The sequence below is a fragment of the Nicotiana tabacum genome, chromosome 22 (assembly GCF_000715075.1).
Source record: "Nicotiana tabacum cultivar K326 chromosome 22, ASM71507v2, whole genome shotgun sequence".
In the NCBI taxonomy this organism is placed as follows: Eukaryota; Viridiplantae; Streptophyta; class Magnoliopsida; order Solanales; family Solanaceae; genus Nicotiana; species Nicotiana tabacum.
Window position 1 is genome coordinate 23,141,152 of NC_134101.1, and position 18,176 is coordinate 23,159,327.

Sequence of the window (18,176 nt, forward strand, 5' to 3'; positions counted from 1 at the left end):
CACACAAGGTTAGACAAGTTGCTTACCTCAAATCTCGCTCAATCAATCATTAAGAATGCCTTTCCCTAGACTTTTTGACTCTGAATGGCCCAAATCTAGCCAAAAGTAATTACATACTATAAATACGATTACAAGAAACTAATTTAAATAATGAAACTACGACTTTAGCAAAGAATTGAAAAATCACCCCAACAAATCACCCCGGGCTCACGTCTAGGAATCGGGTAAAACTCACAAAGTATGAACACCCATTCGGCCACCAGTCCAACTATACCAAAATTACTCAAATCCGACCTCAAGTCGCCTTTAAATTCCCAAACTTTTGGTCTAAGAACTTCCACCATTTCCCCCCAAATTTCTCTACCCAAATCACTAATTAAATGATGAAATTAAAGGCATAGTCGTGGAAATTAACCAAAACTAGGTAAGAATCACTTACCCCAATCACCTGTGTGAAAATCTCTCCATGAATCGCCTCCCACCGAGCTCCCAAAATCATTTTTGTTTTATGAACTCAACCCCACGTTTTTGGAATATAACCTTCCCAGGATTTTCGCTTTTGCGGCCACATTAGCCGCTTCTGCAGCATTGCATTTGCGCTCCGCCCTTTGCATCTGCGGAGGCCACTAAGTTGCCCAACTGCTTCTGCGGTCAAGTCCCCGCTTTTGCAGACGCGCATTAGCGCAAATGAACCCGCTTCTGCGGATCAGCCTCATCACCCCAACTTTCGCTTCTACGACCATCTAAGTGCAGGTGCGAGTCCGCACCTGCGAAATTCCTGCCGCATCTCTGCTCCATAGTTCCCAGTCCCTTCCTCCGCATCTGCGCAACACATCCGACACCTGCGAGTTTGCACCTGCGATCAAAGCTTCGCAGTTGTGGTTACACTACCAGAGCTCAGTCTTCAACAATGTCACAACTTCAACTTTTGATCCGTTAACCATCCGGAATCAACCCGAGGCCCCTGGGACCTCAACCAAATATACCACCCAGTCCTAAAACATAATATGGACTTAGTAGAGTCTTTAAATCATATCAAACAAAGCTAACAACAATAATTGCACATCGATTCAAGCCTAATGAACTTTAAAACTTCAAACTTCTACATCCGATGCCGAAACCTATCAAATCAAGTCCGATTGACCTCACATTTTGCACACAAGTCATAATTGGAATTACAGACCTATTCCAACTTCCGGAATCAAAATCTGACCACGATATCAAAAGTCCACTCCCGGTCAAGCTTTCCAAAAATCATCCAATTTTACAACTTTCCCCAATTGACGCTAAAATGTCCTACGGAGCTTCAATTCAACATCTGAACATGCTTCTAAGACCAAAATTACCCTACGGAGCTCTTGGAACCGTTAAAATGCCATTCCGCGATCGTCTTCACACAGTTCAAACTACGGTAAAATCCTACGACTTAAACGTGCTAGTGTATCATTAGTTGAAGATTCGGGAGCCAGATATCTTGAAGATTGCTTTTAGAACTCGGTATGGTCATTACGAGTTCCTTATGATGTCATTTGGTCTGACCAATGCCCCAACAACATTTATGCACTTGATGAACAGTGTATTTCAGCCATATCTTGACTCTTTCATCATTGTGTGTATTGACGACATTCTGGTGTACTCCCAGAGTCGGGAGGATCATGAGCAACACCTAAGGACTGTGCTTCAAACCTTGAGAGAAAAGAAGTTGTATGCAAAGTTTTTGAAGTGTGAGTTCTAGCATCTCAAGCCTGGGGAGGAGCACAGACTCCTGCCGCCTGTACCCTAGAGTAGCGGGTTCAAGTCGACCAGGTTCCAGAGATCATACCAATGCAGCCAGTAGCTCCAGTTCAACTTGAGGTTAGGGAAGCAGTTTCCGAGGCGGAACAACTCAGGATCGAGAGGTACAAGAAGTACCATCCTCCTACTTTCAGTGGCTTGGCGTCAGAGGATGCCCAGGGGTTTCTTGAGGAGTGTCAGCGTATCCTCTGTACTATGGGTGTTGCAAAGTCTAGTGGGGCTTCCTTCACTACGTTCTAGCTTAGAGGAGCATCCTATCAGTGGTGGCGCGCATACGAGTTGGGTAGTCCGGCTGAGGTAGCTTCACTCACTTGGACTCAATTCTCAGACATGTTCTTGAGGGAGTATGTTCCCCAGAGTCTCAGAGATGCATGGCGCGCAGAGTTTGAGTAGTTGCGCCAGGGTCCTATGACCATGTCAAAGTATACGGTCTGATTCAGTGATTTGGCTAGGCATGTACCAGCCTTAGTTGCTACTGTTCGAGAGCGGGTGCATCAGTTTATTGAGGGCCTCAACCCCAGTATCAGATTTACCATGGCCCGACAGCTAGAGATGAATATTGCATACCAGCGGGTAGTGGGGATTGCTAGGAGGTTGGAGGGTATGCTAACTCGGGATAGAGAGGAGAGAGAGGTGAAGAGTTCTCGAGAGTCTAGAACTTATAGTGATACTCGTGCCCTAACTACAACTTTTCATAGCAGGGGTTATATGGGTCGCCCTGTTCATTCAGCACTTCCAGCCACTAGTGGTGCTCCGGCCACTCCTAGGTCCCAGGATCGCTATTATGCTCCGCCAGTGTCTAGTGTACCTCCTGTATGAGGTGCTTTCAGTGGTCAGTTCAGCCGATCAGGACCGATCCAGTCGCAGCAGCCACGTCTTCCGAGAGCTTGTTTTGAGTGTGGTGACACTCACCATATGGTGAAGGATTGCCTCAGATTTAGGAGGGGTATACCTCCACAGATTTCTCAGGCACCACGTGCTCCACAGGGTCCTCAGGCTATGATTACAGCACCAGCTACCACTCCACCTGCACCGCCAGCTAGAGATGGAGGTCGAGCAGGTAGAGGTCTCCCTAGGGGTGGAGGCAAGGCCAAATATTATGCCCTTCCTGCTAGGATGGAGGCAGTTGCATCAGATTCTGTCATCATAGGTATTGTTCCGGCCTATCATAGAGATGCATCAGTCTTATTTGATCTAGGCTCCACTTATTCCTATGTGTCATTTTATTTTGCTTCGTATTTGGGTGTATCCCGTGATTCTCTAAGTTCACCTGTCTATGTGTCTACACCCGTGGGTGATTCTATTGTTGTTGACCGTATGTATTGGTCGTGTTTGATTATTCTTAGTGGTTTTGAGACCAGAGCCGATTTATTATTGCTCAGTATAGTGGATTTTGATGTTATTTTGTGCATTGGCTGGTTGTCGCGCTATCATGCTTCATTGATTGTCACGCCAAGATGGTGACGTTGGCTATTCTAGGTCTACCGCGGGTTCATTGAGGGTCTCAATCATGATATCCGGTTCAAGATGGCTCGGGAGTTGGAGTTGGATGTTCAGTTTTAGTAGGTGGTAGAGATCGCTCGCCGATTAGAGGGCATACAGGACCAAGAGGGAGAGGTCTTGCGGGGTCAGGAGAGAGAAGACAGGGAGGCTAAGAGGCCTCGTAGACCGGAAAGATCTACTGGTCCCTATTTTGGTGGCATGGTACGACATTGTAGAGGTTTTGTGGGTCAGCCAGTTCAGTTTGTACTTCAGGCTTCGCACGGTGTTTCAGGTACCCATGGGTCTGAGGGTACCCGTATCGAACATCTTTCACAGCCACATTAGCAGAGAGGTTGCTTGACTGCGGAGATACCAGCCATATGGTGAGAGATTGTCCTAGACTCCAGATATGTGTATCGCAGTGGGGTATTCAAGCTATGAGTTGTGCTCCAGTTACTGATATCCCTGCACCGCCAGCTTGGGGTGTAGGTCAGGCGAGTAGAGGGCGCCCAAGAGGGGGAGGCCTGACCCGTTGCTCTATTTTCTACAGTAGAGCTGAGGCCGCTGCACCAGATGATATCGTACAGGTATGGGTTCGAATTGTTATAGAGGAGCATCGTTCGTATTTTATTTCGGTTCTGCTTATCGGGGTGAGTCCTCATATTGGTCAACTTGCTTGTGCCTCCTGTTACCTACCGTAGAACCTCCGTCCTTGAAGCACAGAAAGAGTTATGAAGACTTTCTCTTCTAAAGGCAGGGGTGAGGACACCATTGCGACATTAAGTAAGGAGTTGGAGGAAATCAAGGCGCATCCACAGATAACCAGGAAAGAAAGGGGGAACCGACCGGGGCCTTGCCCTTACTTTAGCTTTAGGAAGATTCATGTAGTCGTTCTCTACTGCATTGGTCTTTTCACTCTCCACTCTCCACCATAACAAAATGTTTGCTTCACATACAGGTGAGTTTAGTGATTTGGTACATTGCTTATGTGTTTGCCCATGTTGGGAGATTCTATAGTGGTAGCCCGTGTTTATTATTTTGTTTTTATTCATTATTGAGAGCTATGATACTAGAGGTGGCCTTCTTGTTACTCATTTCGGTAGTTTTGATATGATTTCTGAGTGATGGGTTACGACTTGCGATTTAGATGCTCTACCGGTGTGGGAGTTCAGTATGTGTTGTGATTTTGTTGGTGAAATTGAATTAGAGGAAGGTTTCGGTTGGTATGATGTGTACTCTACTTGTGATTCAGAGTTGAGGGTGAGACCCTCACGGTTTCATGTGATTCGATGTGTTTAAACCGGGCAGCGTGCCACGGTGGAGTTATATCAGGATGAGATCCTTACGAATAGTTCATATGTTTTGATTCTCCCATTGAAATTGATTTGTAATATGATACTGATAGAGAGTGGTGCCTGACAGGCTTATTTGATAGTTCTCTTATGTGTTTCTTCATGCATATTTAGTCGTATTCACATGGTACTTGTTGGGTTTTATAAAGAAATTAATACTTCTGGTATCCTATTTCATAATCCAATCACCACATTACCTGACCCAGCTAACTTAATATTTCACAAAGATGAAAAAATCAGCACTGCTACCCAACTTAGCACTTTATATTATTTCAATTTAAGGTGCATACACTTCCTAGTTGATTATTGGCTGCAAAATAAAGCATAGTAGGTAGAAAGTATGACAAAACCATGATTTAAGATTTAAGTAATTCTAGGAAACCAGGAAGGACAAAGAAACAAAAAGGAAAAACACTTTGGAACTGTATGGCATCCGAATTTTGTTAGTAACGAATTAGGAGCTCAATTATGACAGTAGATTTCCTTACACGAGAATGATGCCATAAAACAACCTCATAATTAAATCAATCAACTAGGAACCAATCCCAAATTAGTCGGGTTCGAAATTCAAGAATCCTCGGTCCTAATCCATTTATTGCACGTTCATTCCAATCCTAAAAAGATATGATTTTTAGGTGTTCAAATTATCACATTGATCCCTGCCCAGACATAGTACCTATTGTAATTTTTTTTAAAAAATTACTAGTTGGTATTCCCTGTACATTAAAGTTCATTAAATTTTATGTGTGGTCATTTAATTTTGTGTTCATTACACAAAAATTATTTTTTCTTCTTTTGTTACGTAAAATAATTCAATTTTGTTTTCATTACTCAAAAGTCATTTTTCTTTCTTTTGCTACACAGAAATTATTTTACTATGCTCTAGTTATCACAATAATCACTTTGAACAAATTTTATAAATCTTTCACCTAAAAAGTCTATTATGCCCTTAACATTATAATCCTCCCACTCATGCAACACCTTCTATATTATATGCCATATAATATACTTTTACCCAGGTATTTTACTTATAATTAAAATAACTTAATATTATTTTATTTATTATTTTTATAGTATATTTTTACTTTTAATTTTTTCTTAATATTAATTTTTAAGATATATAAGTAGCTTTATTAAATTTGTCGGTAACATTACCGTGAACAAATCTCAAGTCCACGTTCTTAACCATACTTAATGAAATATTTTTAACGAAAATTTTAAAATCAAAGCTCACTGATTTATCATCCAAGCCATACCCACTAATCCAATAAATAAAATACTTACATTTAGCCCAATGACACATCAGATTAATACTTTCAAATAAATAATATTAACAAATAAAGCTTTCAAAAACTTAATATTAAACACAAATATCTTTGAAACTTTTTCTAAAATTCTTATTAACTATAAAAACTATTATCTGTTAAACAAATCTATTACAAATATGTTTTTATTATATTAAATAAATATTTGTTTATCATTTTTATATTTAAAATATGTTCGTATTTGAATATGATTAAACAAATTGAGTGCCATAAAAAAAATTAAATGTATGGATATATTATAAAAATAATAAATAAAATAATTTGAAGTTATTTAATTATAAATAAAATACCTAGGTAAAAATATATGATTTAGTATATAATATAGAAGGTGTTAAATAAATAAGAGGATTTATAATGTCAAGGGCATAATAGACTTTTCAAGTAAAAGTATTATAAAATCTGGCAAATGTGATTTTTGTGATAAATAAAGTAAATTAAATTATTTTTGTGGAAAGAAAAGTAACTTTTGAGTAATGAACAGAAAGTTAAATAATTTTTACGAAAAATGACTTTTAGGTAAAGAAAACAAAAAAGTTGAATAACGACTGACAAGCACCCAAAAATAGCAAAGGACGAACTAATCCTACTCTGCTGAACTACCTATTCAATAGTGGAGTATTAAAAAACTAACCTTGGTCGCAAAATCAGTAGAAACAGAAGCAGCCTTGTAAACATTGTCCAGAAACTGCCTGAAAGAAGGCTTAAAAGTAGAAGACTGATCGACCTAGACGCTGTTAGCGGCAGACAAAAGAGGGCCACCACTGGGACTACCATCAGCAAGGACATAGGAGACGAGCTGATAAGAGAGATAGTTGACATCATCAGCAGATTTGGATTTGAGGAAAGAGAGAAGCTCGTCACGGGACCGACCACTTGAATCCGCCGTGACGAGACCCAACATTAGGCGGATCGACAACGGAGAGAAGACCATGTTGGTGTCCCCTGCGGTTAGAATAACATTATTGGCTAAGGTTAAGGATACGCCTGTTTGTTTGCGAAGGTCCTTTGCTATGGACTGCTGGCCTTTAAATTCGCTGAAGAATACATGCTTTGCAAGCTTCAAAGAAACATCCCTGTGCTGCTGAAACAATTTCTGGAGATAGAAACATATTCGGAGGAGTGAATCGTAACGATGGGAAATCGCTTCGGAAGTAACAAAGAAACCCTAAGAGCCGACTTGGATTGGATTGACTTATTTTAAGTGCTTTTAAGCCAAAATTTTACTATGTCTACATAGGGATTTAGGATTTATTTAGAAAGCCACTCGATAAATAAAATTAATATAATTATTATTACTAGAGTAGTAATTATGCAGTATTATAATTATTACGACCTATTTTTTTGTTATAATGTATTATATTATAATTACAATTATATTGTTTGGTTATACATGAATAATTACACAGTTACACTAAATTTTAAATATAAAGTTAATTATCAAAAATTAAAATTTAAGCTTAACAATTATGGTAAAAATTGTGCGGGTCGCCCTATTTGGTCGCCCCCATTTAACCTATACCCACTTTTTAAAATTATTTTAACTTGTACTCACTTTTTAAACAATTTCAGGCCTCTTTCTCCTCCTCTTCCTCCTCCTCCTCCTCCTCCTCCTCTTCTTCTTCTTCTTCTTCTTCTTCTTCTTCAGGTGACAATGATTTTTTATATGATGGTTGTGAACATATTTTAATGTAGTTTATGATGTTTTACAATGGTGAGTTGTTATGACGTTTTATTTTTTACTATTGTTTAGGGTTTCTTCTTCTTCTTTTTCTTAATTGCAAAATGGGTTGTAACGATCCGACCGGTCATTTTGAGAGTAATAGCCCCAATCCCCTATTAAATGTTTCCCCCGTATCTCTTCCTGCTTATGTGACTTGCCGGGTGATTTTGTTTTTGGTTTCAAAGTATTTTGGGACACTTAGTCCCTAAACGGAAGCTTAAGCCTTAGGATTTTGACTGTAGTCAGAACTGTGTGAAGACGACTCCGAAATGGAGTTCTGTCGGTTCCGTTAGCTCCGTTGGGTGATTTTGGACTTAGGAGCGTGTCCAGATTGTGTTTTGGAGGTCTGTAGCTGATTTAGGCTTGAAATGACGAAAGTCGAATTTTTGAAGATTTTGACCAGAAGTGAATTTTTGATATCGGGGTCGGATTCTGATTTCGAAAGTTGGAGTAGGTCCGTAATGTCAAAAATGACTTGTGTGCAAATTTGAGGTCAATCGGACGTGATTTGATATATTTTGACATCGGTTGTAGAAATTTAAAGTTTCAAGTTCATTAAGTTTGAATCGGAGAGTGATTCGTGTTTTTAATGTTGTTTGGTGTGATTTGAGGGCTCGACTAAGTTCGTATGATATTTTAAAACTTGTAAGTATGTTTGGTTGAGGTCCCGGGGGCCTCGGGTTGATTTCGGGTGGTTAACGGATCATTTTGGACTTAGGAAAGATAGCAGATTTTCTGGTATTTTTGTTGCAGATTTTTCTTCATCGCGTTCACGATAGAGGTCTCGCGTTCGCGTAAGGCATCTGGGAGTCCAGCTGAGTTTGTTCTTCGCGTTCGCGATATGATTCCCGCGTTCGCAAAGATGTGGATCATTTAGCCTATGCGTTCGCGATATGGTCATCGCGTTCGCGTAGAGGAGCGGTCAGATGGAACTCCAGGCAGTTAGCCTAGGCGTTCGTGATAAGAGTCCCGCGTTCGTGTAGGGTCAGACAATGTAAGCTTCCACGTTCGTGAGGGGGCTCTTGCATTCGCGAAGAAGGTTTTGGACTGAAGGAAAATTTGTGTTTTGCGAACGCGAGGTTGTGGCCGCGTTCGCGAAAAAGGAAATGCCTAGGCAGAATATAACTTTTCAAAAGCGAGGGTTTTGCCATTTTTATCAAAAACTTGAGTTAGGGAGCTCGGATTTGGACGAGAATTTGAGGGATTTTCAGAGTCATCGATTGGGTAATGATTCTTCACTTGTTTTTGGTTATATCTCAATAATCTATCACTAATTTCATCCTTTAATTTCGGATTTAGGTGAAAAATTTGGAAAAAATGGGAAGAAGTTCTTAAACTAAGATTTTGAGTTTTGATTGAGATTTTGATATCGGATTTGGATAATTCGGTACGAGTGGACTCGTGAGTGAATGGGTGTTCATATTTTGTGACTTTTACCCGATTCTGAGACGTGGGCCCGGGTCGACCTTTTGGGGCGATTTTCTAATTTCTTGCTTTAACCTTGATTTCATTAATTAGATTAGCTTCTTATAATTTATGGTATGTAATTGATTTTGGCTAGATTTGGGACATTCAGAGTCGGATATTCATGGAAAAGGAATTGTTACCGATTGATTGAGCTTGGTTCGAGGTAAGTGGCTTGCCTAACCTTTTGTGGGGGAAATCCCCTTAGGATTTGGTACTGTTGTGATATGTGAGCACCGTGTACGTGAGGTGACGAGTACGTACACGGGCTATTTGTTGTAAAACCCAATTTATTTTACTGAGTAGCAACCTGTTTTTCCTTTAATTTGTGTTATACCGTTTAAATAAGTATTAGCCTATTTTTCATTCTTAATTGAGCTATCTCAATATGTGTAGTTATCTTGTTTAGTCTAATATCACATATCTACGTGCTTTAACTACTTATTTGAACTCTATGAAGCATGCCTAGTTGATTCCCTATTTTTCCTTGTTCTTTATCAGTATAACTATAGAATCTTGTTGTTAACTGTTATATTTATCAGTTTGAGCAGTGTGTTTACTTTTGAGATTACGAGGCGGTTCCTAGGGAGTTCTCCCTGTATATTTACTTTTGAGACTACGAGGCGGTCCCTCGGGAGTTCTCCCTGCACATTTACTTTTGAGACTACGAGGTGGTTTTTCGGGAGTTCTCCCTGCATATTTACTTTTGAGATTACGAGGCGGTACCTCGGGAGTTCTCCCTGTATATTTATTTTGGAACTACAAGACGGTATCTCGGGAGATCCCATGCTGCTTACACCTGTGTGTTGTACTGTTGCCTTGCTGTGTTTTCCTTTGTTAAATTCTAGTTTCTTATTGTACTGTATATTTTCCTACTTTATTTATTATATACCAGTAGGCCTAACCTGAGCTCGTCACTACTCGACCGAGGTTAGGCTTGGCACTTACTGGGTACCGTTGTGGTGTACTCATGCTACTCTTCTGCACATATTTTTGTGTGCAGATCCAGGTACTTCTTATCAGCCTTGCTACTAGCTGAGAGTGCTTGCTGTTGTACGGAGACTTGCGACTTATAATATTTTGGGTTTTGGGAAGACTGTATATTTATAGAGTATTGGTTATTGTAAATTCCGAGCGACATTGTTACTTGTTATTTAGTTATCCACTGTTGTTAGTTGCCAAGTTTTACTTTCGTTTTGTTATTTTCTGCAATTTGTTAGGCTTACCTAGTCGTAGAGACTAGATGCCGTCACGACGTTATATAGAGGGAGTTTGGGTCGTGACATGGGTTCATTAGATTTATTATTGTTTTGACAATTTAAAGATTGGGGCTTGTTCCGGATGATATTTGGAGGTTATGTTTCAAATTTGAGCTCATTTGGAGTAAATTTAGGTATTAAATCGTATATTGGATTGTTATAATTCGAACAACAATTTTCTGTTTCTGGGCAATTTGCACTTCAGGCCTATTCGGCCTTAAGTGCATAAAAACGTTAGTTGTACTTCCGAACTTTTGGCTAAGTGCATCTAAAGTGTAATTTTTCACTTCATCCTTATTGGCCTTAAGTGTAGCAAAACGTTTGTTGCACTTTAGACCTTTGGCCTTAAGTGCATCTGAAGTGCAATTTTTCACTTCAGACTTATTGGCCTTAAGTGCATGAAACCATTGGTTACACTTCAGACCTATTTGGCCTTAAGTGCATCTGAAGTGCAAATTTTCACTTCAGACTTATTGGCCTTAAGTGAATGAAAATGTTTATTGCACTTCAGACCTTTCGGCCTTAAGTGCATCTGAAGTGCAATTTTTCACTTCAGACTTATTGGCCTTAAGTGTAGCAAAACATTTGTTGCACTTCAGACTTTTTGGCCTTAAGTGCATATGAAGTACAATTTTTCACTTCAGACTTATTGGCCTTAAGTGCATGAAACCATTTGTTACACTTCAGACCTATTTGGCTTTAAGTGCATCTGAAGTGCAATTTTTCACTTCAGACTTATTGGCCTTAAGTGTAGCAAAATGTTTGTTGCACTTCAAACCTTTTGGCCTTAAGTGCATATGAAGTGCAATTTTTCACTTCAGACTTATTGGCCTTAAGTGCATGAAACCATTTGTTACATTTCAGACCTATTTGGCTTTAAGTGCATCTGAAGTGTAAATTTTCATTTCAGACTTATTGGCCTTAAGTGAATGAAAACGTTTGTTGCACTTCAGACTTTTTGGCCTTAAGTGCATCTGAAGTGCAATTTTTCATTTCAGACTTATTAGCCTTAAGTGCATAAAACTATTGGTTGCACTTCAGACCTATTTGGCCTTAAGTGCATTTGAAGTACACATTTTTCACTTCAGGCTAATAATTTAACTTCATACTCAATAAGTCTAAAGTTGATCATAAAGTGGGTACGCTTGAAAACTCTTTTGCAAGTGGGTATAAGTTCAATTATGACCCAAAAACCGGGTATAGATGCAAAAGCCCCACAAATATGTCACGACCCAATTTCCACTATAGGTCGTGATGACGCCCAACGTCGCCGCTAGGCAAGCCAAGATTGATCTACCCAATTTTCTGTTCATTTTAATATTCTTAAAAGTAACTGATTTTATTTAATAAGATAACTCTTAATAGGAAATTATAGTAAAACCAAACATCAAATAAAGAAAAGAGTTAAGTAGTGAATTTAATACTCAAAGCTATAACATGTATACTAGAATAATCCCAAAATCCGCTGTCCCAAGTGCATAAGCAAACTAGTAGAATATACATAACCTCATATACTACTATTTGGAATAAGATAGATAGAAAATAAATACAATAAGGAGAGATTCCAGGCGCTGCCGAACGACATAGAGAGCAGCTCACCACTAGGCTTCTGGGTAACGGTGGTACGCGCCTGTAGGACCGCCAGATGTACCTGCCTCAGATCCTACACGATTAGTGCAGAAGTGTAGCGTGAGTACATAAACAATATGTACCCAGTAAGTATGCAATCTAACCTCGAAGAAATAGTGACAAGGGGTCGACTTCGACACTTACTAGTGGGCAAAATACATAATGAACAAGATTATTTAATAAGCATGAAAGTCAACATCAATAATGAAATAAGAGGCTATAGTTTAAATGGCCATTTAACAAGTAACGATTAAAAATCCCCGAATATCACTTAATAATCTCGACAAGTAAGGGATTAGCATGTATTATAAATCTTCAGGTCATGGCAGACATATCGAGTGAAATCGGACTCCGAGTGACAACACGCACGAGATATGCCGAGGCCGTACGACCCGATCCATAATATTCGTGTACATACACTATCAAGGTCGTACGGTCCGATACATAAATTGCATCCCCTATATATATATATATATATATATATATATATATATATATATATATATATATATATATATATATTTCCGAGGCGTTCGGCCCGATCCACATGAATAGGGAAACTCTTCGTATTTCAAATTTTACATTTACAACTCCGAGGTAAACATTTCTGCCAACTCTCTAAGTAATGAAGCTCAATTTAACATGATCTTTAACCAAGTTTTACTCACTAATACAAGTAATTAATCTTAACAAGTTGAGTCCAAATAGTGCAAGTAATGGCATAATAAAGGCCTATGTCTACCCGTACATAACGTGAATTCTAGCTACGCACGGACTCTCGTCACTTCGTGCGTACATGGCGCCCACGATTAGTAGCAAATAGCAATTTTAAAACATGTGAGGTAAATTACCTCTTACAAGGTTAGGCAAGAGAATTACCTTGATTCCAAGTCCTTACTCCGGCTCTTCAACCTCACTAGAACTCTTCAAACGACGCCGAGGACTCCGAAACTAATCAAACATCGTATAAACTAGTAAATATATGCTTAAAAGTTCATAATTTAGCTATTAGAGTAATTACCCAACCCAATTTGGAAGATTCATAAAATTTGCCCCCGGGTCCACGTGCCCGGATTCCGAAACTTTTCGAACATAAATGTTACCCATGACCTTTCGAACTCAAATACATAATTTATTCCCAATTACATAATAGATTTTGTCGTCAAATCTTATTCTTACCAAACCCTAGATTCTAACAAAAAACATCTCACAAGTTTCCTTTAATCTTATGTTAAAATCTACCCACAATCTGTGTATTTAACAAAAGAATTGATAGGGATCACTTACCTCTTGATGTTGATGAAATTCCCCCACAAAATGCTCTCAATATCACCCAAGACCAAGTGGAAAATGAGGGAAAAGAAGCTAAGTCCCGTAATAAAAGCCCTTGCACCAGTCGCAGATGTCACATTTGCGGCATCTTGTTCACAAATGCGATGGTCGCAAATGTGACATATGCATCGCAAATCGAAGCCTGACCATCTCTGCCAAGGTCGCAATTACGACCAAAAACATCGCAAATGCGAAGCTGGGCAGCTCGCAAAAGCGATAAAAAGGTTCGCAATTGCGAAGCATGCCACACTTAGGTATCATCGCAAATGCGAGAAACTCATTCGCAAATGCAAACCCAGCAGTGCCTCCCCAACACCGCAAATGCGTATCCCACCTCGCAAATGCGAACAAAACCTCGCATTTTCGAGACATGAAGCACCAAACCAAAAAAACCCAGAAAACTAAAGTTCTTCCAACACTCCGAATGCGTCCAAAACTCATCCGAGCCCCTGGGGCTCCACACCAAATATCCACACAAGTCTAAAACATCATACGAACCCTCTAGCATGATCAAATTACCGAAATAATATCTAGAATCACGAATCGACACCAAAACGCATGAATTCAATCAACTCGGAATGACACCAAAGTTTGTGTACAAGCTGTAAATGGCATAACTGACCTTTTCCAACTTCTGAAATCTAAATCCGACCCCGATATCAATAAATTCAACTCCCGGTCAATTTCTCAACCTTCCAAACCTTCAACTTTCTAACTTTTACCAATTAAAGCCGAAACGACCTACGAGCCTCGGAATCAACATATGGACACGCTCCCAAGTCCAAAATCATAATACAAACCTATTGGAACCTTCAAATCCCGGTTCCAAGGTTGTCTACTAAACATGTTGACTTAAGTTAAAATTGACCACCTTAGGTCACAATTAAGGAACTAAGTATTCTGATTTCAACCCGAACCCTTCCAAAACTAAACCGACCATCTCCGCAAGTCATAAAATAGAACAAGCACATATGGAGAGTCTTAATTAGGGGAACGGTGATCTAGAAAGCAAAACGACCATTCGGGTCGTTACATTCTCCACCTCTTAAACAAACGTTCATCCTCGAACGGGTCTAGAATCATACCTTGAGTACTGAAAAGGTGGGGATATCTGCTCGGCGTCTACTCCTCGGTCTCCCAAGTCGCCTCCTCGACTGGTTGACCCATCCACTAGACCTTTACCTCAGAAATATTCTTAGACCTCAACTGGCAAACCTGCATGTCAACAATAGCAACTAGCTCCTCCTCGTAGCCCAAGCTCTCATCTAGCTAAACCGTGCTGTAATCTAAACATACGACCTGTCGGCATGGTACCTCCGGAGCATAGACACATGGAAGACCGGATGAACTCCCGATATACTGGGAGGCAAAGCAAGCTCATAAGTAACCTCCCTAACTCGTCTCAATACCTCAAATGGGCCAATAAACCTTGGGCTCAACTTGCCCTTCTTTCCGAATCTCATGATTCCCTTCATTGGTGAGACATTCAAGAGAACCTTCTCACCCACCATAAATGATAAATCACGCAACTTCTGATCCGCGTAACTCTTCTGCCTAGAATGTGCCGTGTGAAGCTGCTCCTGAATCAACTTTACCTTTTCTAAGGCATCCTTCACTAGATCAGTGCCATATAACTTAGCCTTGCCGGGCTCAAACTATCCGATGGGAGAACGGCATCGCCGACCATATAAATCCTCAAATGGAGCCATCTCGATGCTGGACTGATAACAGTTGTTGTAAGCAAACTCAGCCAAGGGCAAGAATATATCCCATTGCCCTCCGAAGTCGATGACACATGCTCTGAGAATGTCCTCTAGAATCTGAACTATCCGCTCTGACTGCCCGTCGGTCTGGGGATGAAAGGCTGTGTTGAGCTCTACCCGGGTGCCCAACTCATTCTGTATTGCTCTCCAAAAGTGCAAAGTGAACTGAGGGCCTCAATCTGAAATGATGGAAACAGGAACCCCATGCAACCGAACAATCTCCTGAATGTAAATCTGGGCCAATCTCTTTGATGAGTACGTAGTCGCAACCGGAATAAAGTGTGCCAACTTGGTCAACCTGTCGACAATGACCCAAACGGCATCAAACTTCCTCAACGTTCGCAGCAACCCTACTATAAAGTCCATAGTGATCCGCTCCCATTTCCACTCTGGTATAACCATCTGTTGGAGTAGGTCACTCGCCCTCTCGAGCTCATACTTAACTTGCTTACAATTTAGACACCTCACCACATACTCAACTATGTCTTTCTTCATCCGCCGCCACCAATAATGCTGCCTCAGGTCGCGATACATCTTAGTTGCACCAGGATGAATAGAATACCGAGAACACATAGGCGACCCTGGAGTCGCATAACAATATCCTCACCGATAGTAACCTCCTTGGTAACACCCTGAAGTACCGTCTCTCTAAGAACTAGAAGGTGCGGAGCATCATACTGACGAGCCTTGATCCGCTCAAACAATGAGGACTGAGACACTACATATGCAAGAACTCGTCTAGGCTCTGAAATATCCAACCTCAAGTCTGTTAGCTAAGGACGAAATGTCTAAAGCCAATGGCTTCTCCTCTGCTGAAATAAATGCCAAACTACCCATACTCTCAGCCTTTCTACTCAAGGCATCTGCAAACACATTCGCCTTGCCCGGATGATAAATGATGGTAATATCATTGTCCTTTAGTAACTCAAGCAACCTATACTAGCTCAAATTGATATCCCTCTACTTGAACAAATGCTGCAAGTTATGATGATCAGTGTAAACCTCATAGGACACCCCATAAAGATAATGCCTGAAGATCTTAAGAGCATGAACTATCGCGGTCAACTCCAAATCATGAACAAGGTAATTCTTCTCGTAGAGCTTCAACTGACATGAAGCATATGCAATAACTCGCCCTTCCTCCATCAATACACAACCCAGGCCAATGCGTGAAGCGTCGCAATACACAATATACATCCCTGAACCATAAGGTAACAAAAAAAGCGGTGTTGTAGTGAAAGCTCACCTCGCAATCATCGGACCATTGGAACGGAGCACCCTTCTGGGTCAGTCTAGTCAAAGGTGCTGCAATAGATGAAAAGCCCTCCACAAATCGATGATAATAACATGCTAACCCCAATAAACTCCTGATCTCGGTCGTTGCGGTAGAACGAGGCCAACTCTGGACTGCCTCGATCTTCCTAGGATCTACCTTAATATCCTCACCTGACACAACATGCCCCAAGAATGCCACAGAATCCAAACAGAACTCATACTTGGAGAACTTAGCATAAAGCATATGTTCTCGCAAGGTCTTAAGCACAGCTCTCAAATGCTTCTCGTGCTCCTCCATACTACGCGAGTGGATCAAAATGTCATCAATGAAGACAATGACAAATGAGTCAAAATACGGTCTGAACACTCGGTTCATCAAATCCATAAACTCCGTCGGGGCGTTGGTCAAGCCAAAAAATATCACCAGAAACTCATAACGGCCATATCTAGTCCGAAAAGCCGTCTTCGGAACATCCGAAGCACGAATCTTTAGCTGATGATACTCAGATCTCAAATCGATCTTAGAGAACACCTTGGCACCCTATAACTAGTCAAGCAAATCATCAATATGCGGCAACATGTACTTCTTCTTAATGGTAACCTTGTTCAATTCGCGGTAATCAATGCATATCCGCATACTCCCATCCTTATTTTTCATGAATAACACCGGTACATCCCAAGGCGATACACTCGGCCTGACGAACCCCTTTGCTAGCAACTCCTCAAGCTGCTCCTTCAACTCTTTCAACTCTTTCGGGGCCATGCGGTGCAGTGGAATAGAGATAGGCTGGGTACCTGGTGCCAAATCAATACTGAAATTGATATCACGATCTGGTGGCATGCCTAGTAAATCAGAAAGAAACACATCGGTGAACTTCTACACCACAGGCACTGAATCATTCATAGGAGTCTCTACAGCCGTATCCCGAACATAAGCTAGATAAGCCAGACAACCCTTCTCGACCATGTGTCGAGCCTTCAGGAAAGAGATAACCCGACTAGGTGTGCTGATAGATGAACCCCTCCACTCCAATCTAGGCAACTCTGGTATTGCTAAGGTAAAAGTCTTGGCATGGAAATCAAGGAAGGAATGATATGGGGATAACCAGTCCATGCCCAGGATGACCTCAAAGTCGGTCATGTCGAGCAACAGAAGATCCGCTCTGGTCTATAATCACAGAAAGTCATACAGGACCAATAGAACCGATTAAACAGGAATACCCAAGGACTCACAAGGGACATCTAGATAATGAGCAAATAAGGAAGAAACATATGAACAGGTAGACCCTGGATCGAATAATACTGACGCATCCCTACTGCAAATAGAAATAATACATGCGAACATGGCATCTGAGGATACTGCATCTGGTTTGGCTGGAATAGCATAGAACCTAGCTGGAGAGCCACCTGCCTGACCTCCACCTCTAGGGCAACCCTTACCCATCTGCCCTCCGCCTATAACAGGCCGGACGGTTGGTGCGACATTTGGTGTGAAAATCTTGTGTTGATGGCCCTATTAGCCCTGATGTACTGCCTTACCCCAAAACCTCAGGCAAGATCTGGTCATGTGACCAAGCTCACCGTACTCGTAGCAACCTCTCGGTGCGGAAGATGACTGGCCCTGAATCTGGCCCTGGGAACTTGAATACCCGCTGGGAGGGCCCTGGATAGCTGGTGGACAGTCGGAGCTCTTTGGAATGGCGGTGAAATAAGGCCGCACTGGTGCACCCCGAGAATGCGGTAGTGCTGCATAAGTGGGTCTGCTGGACTGACCCCTCACG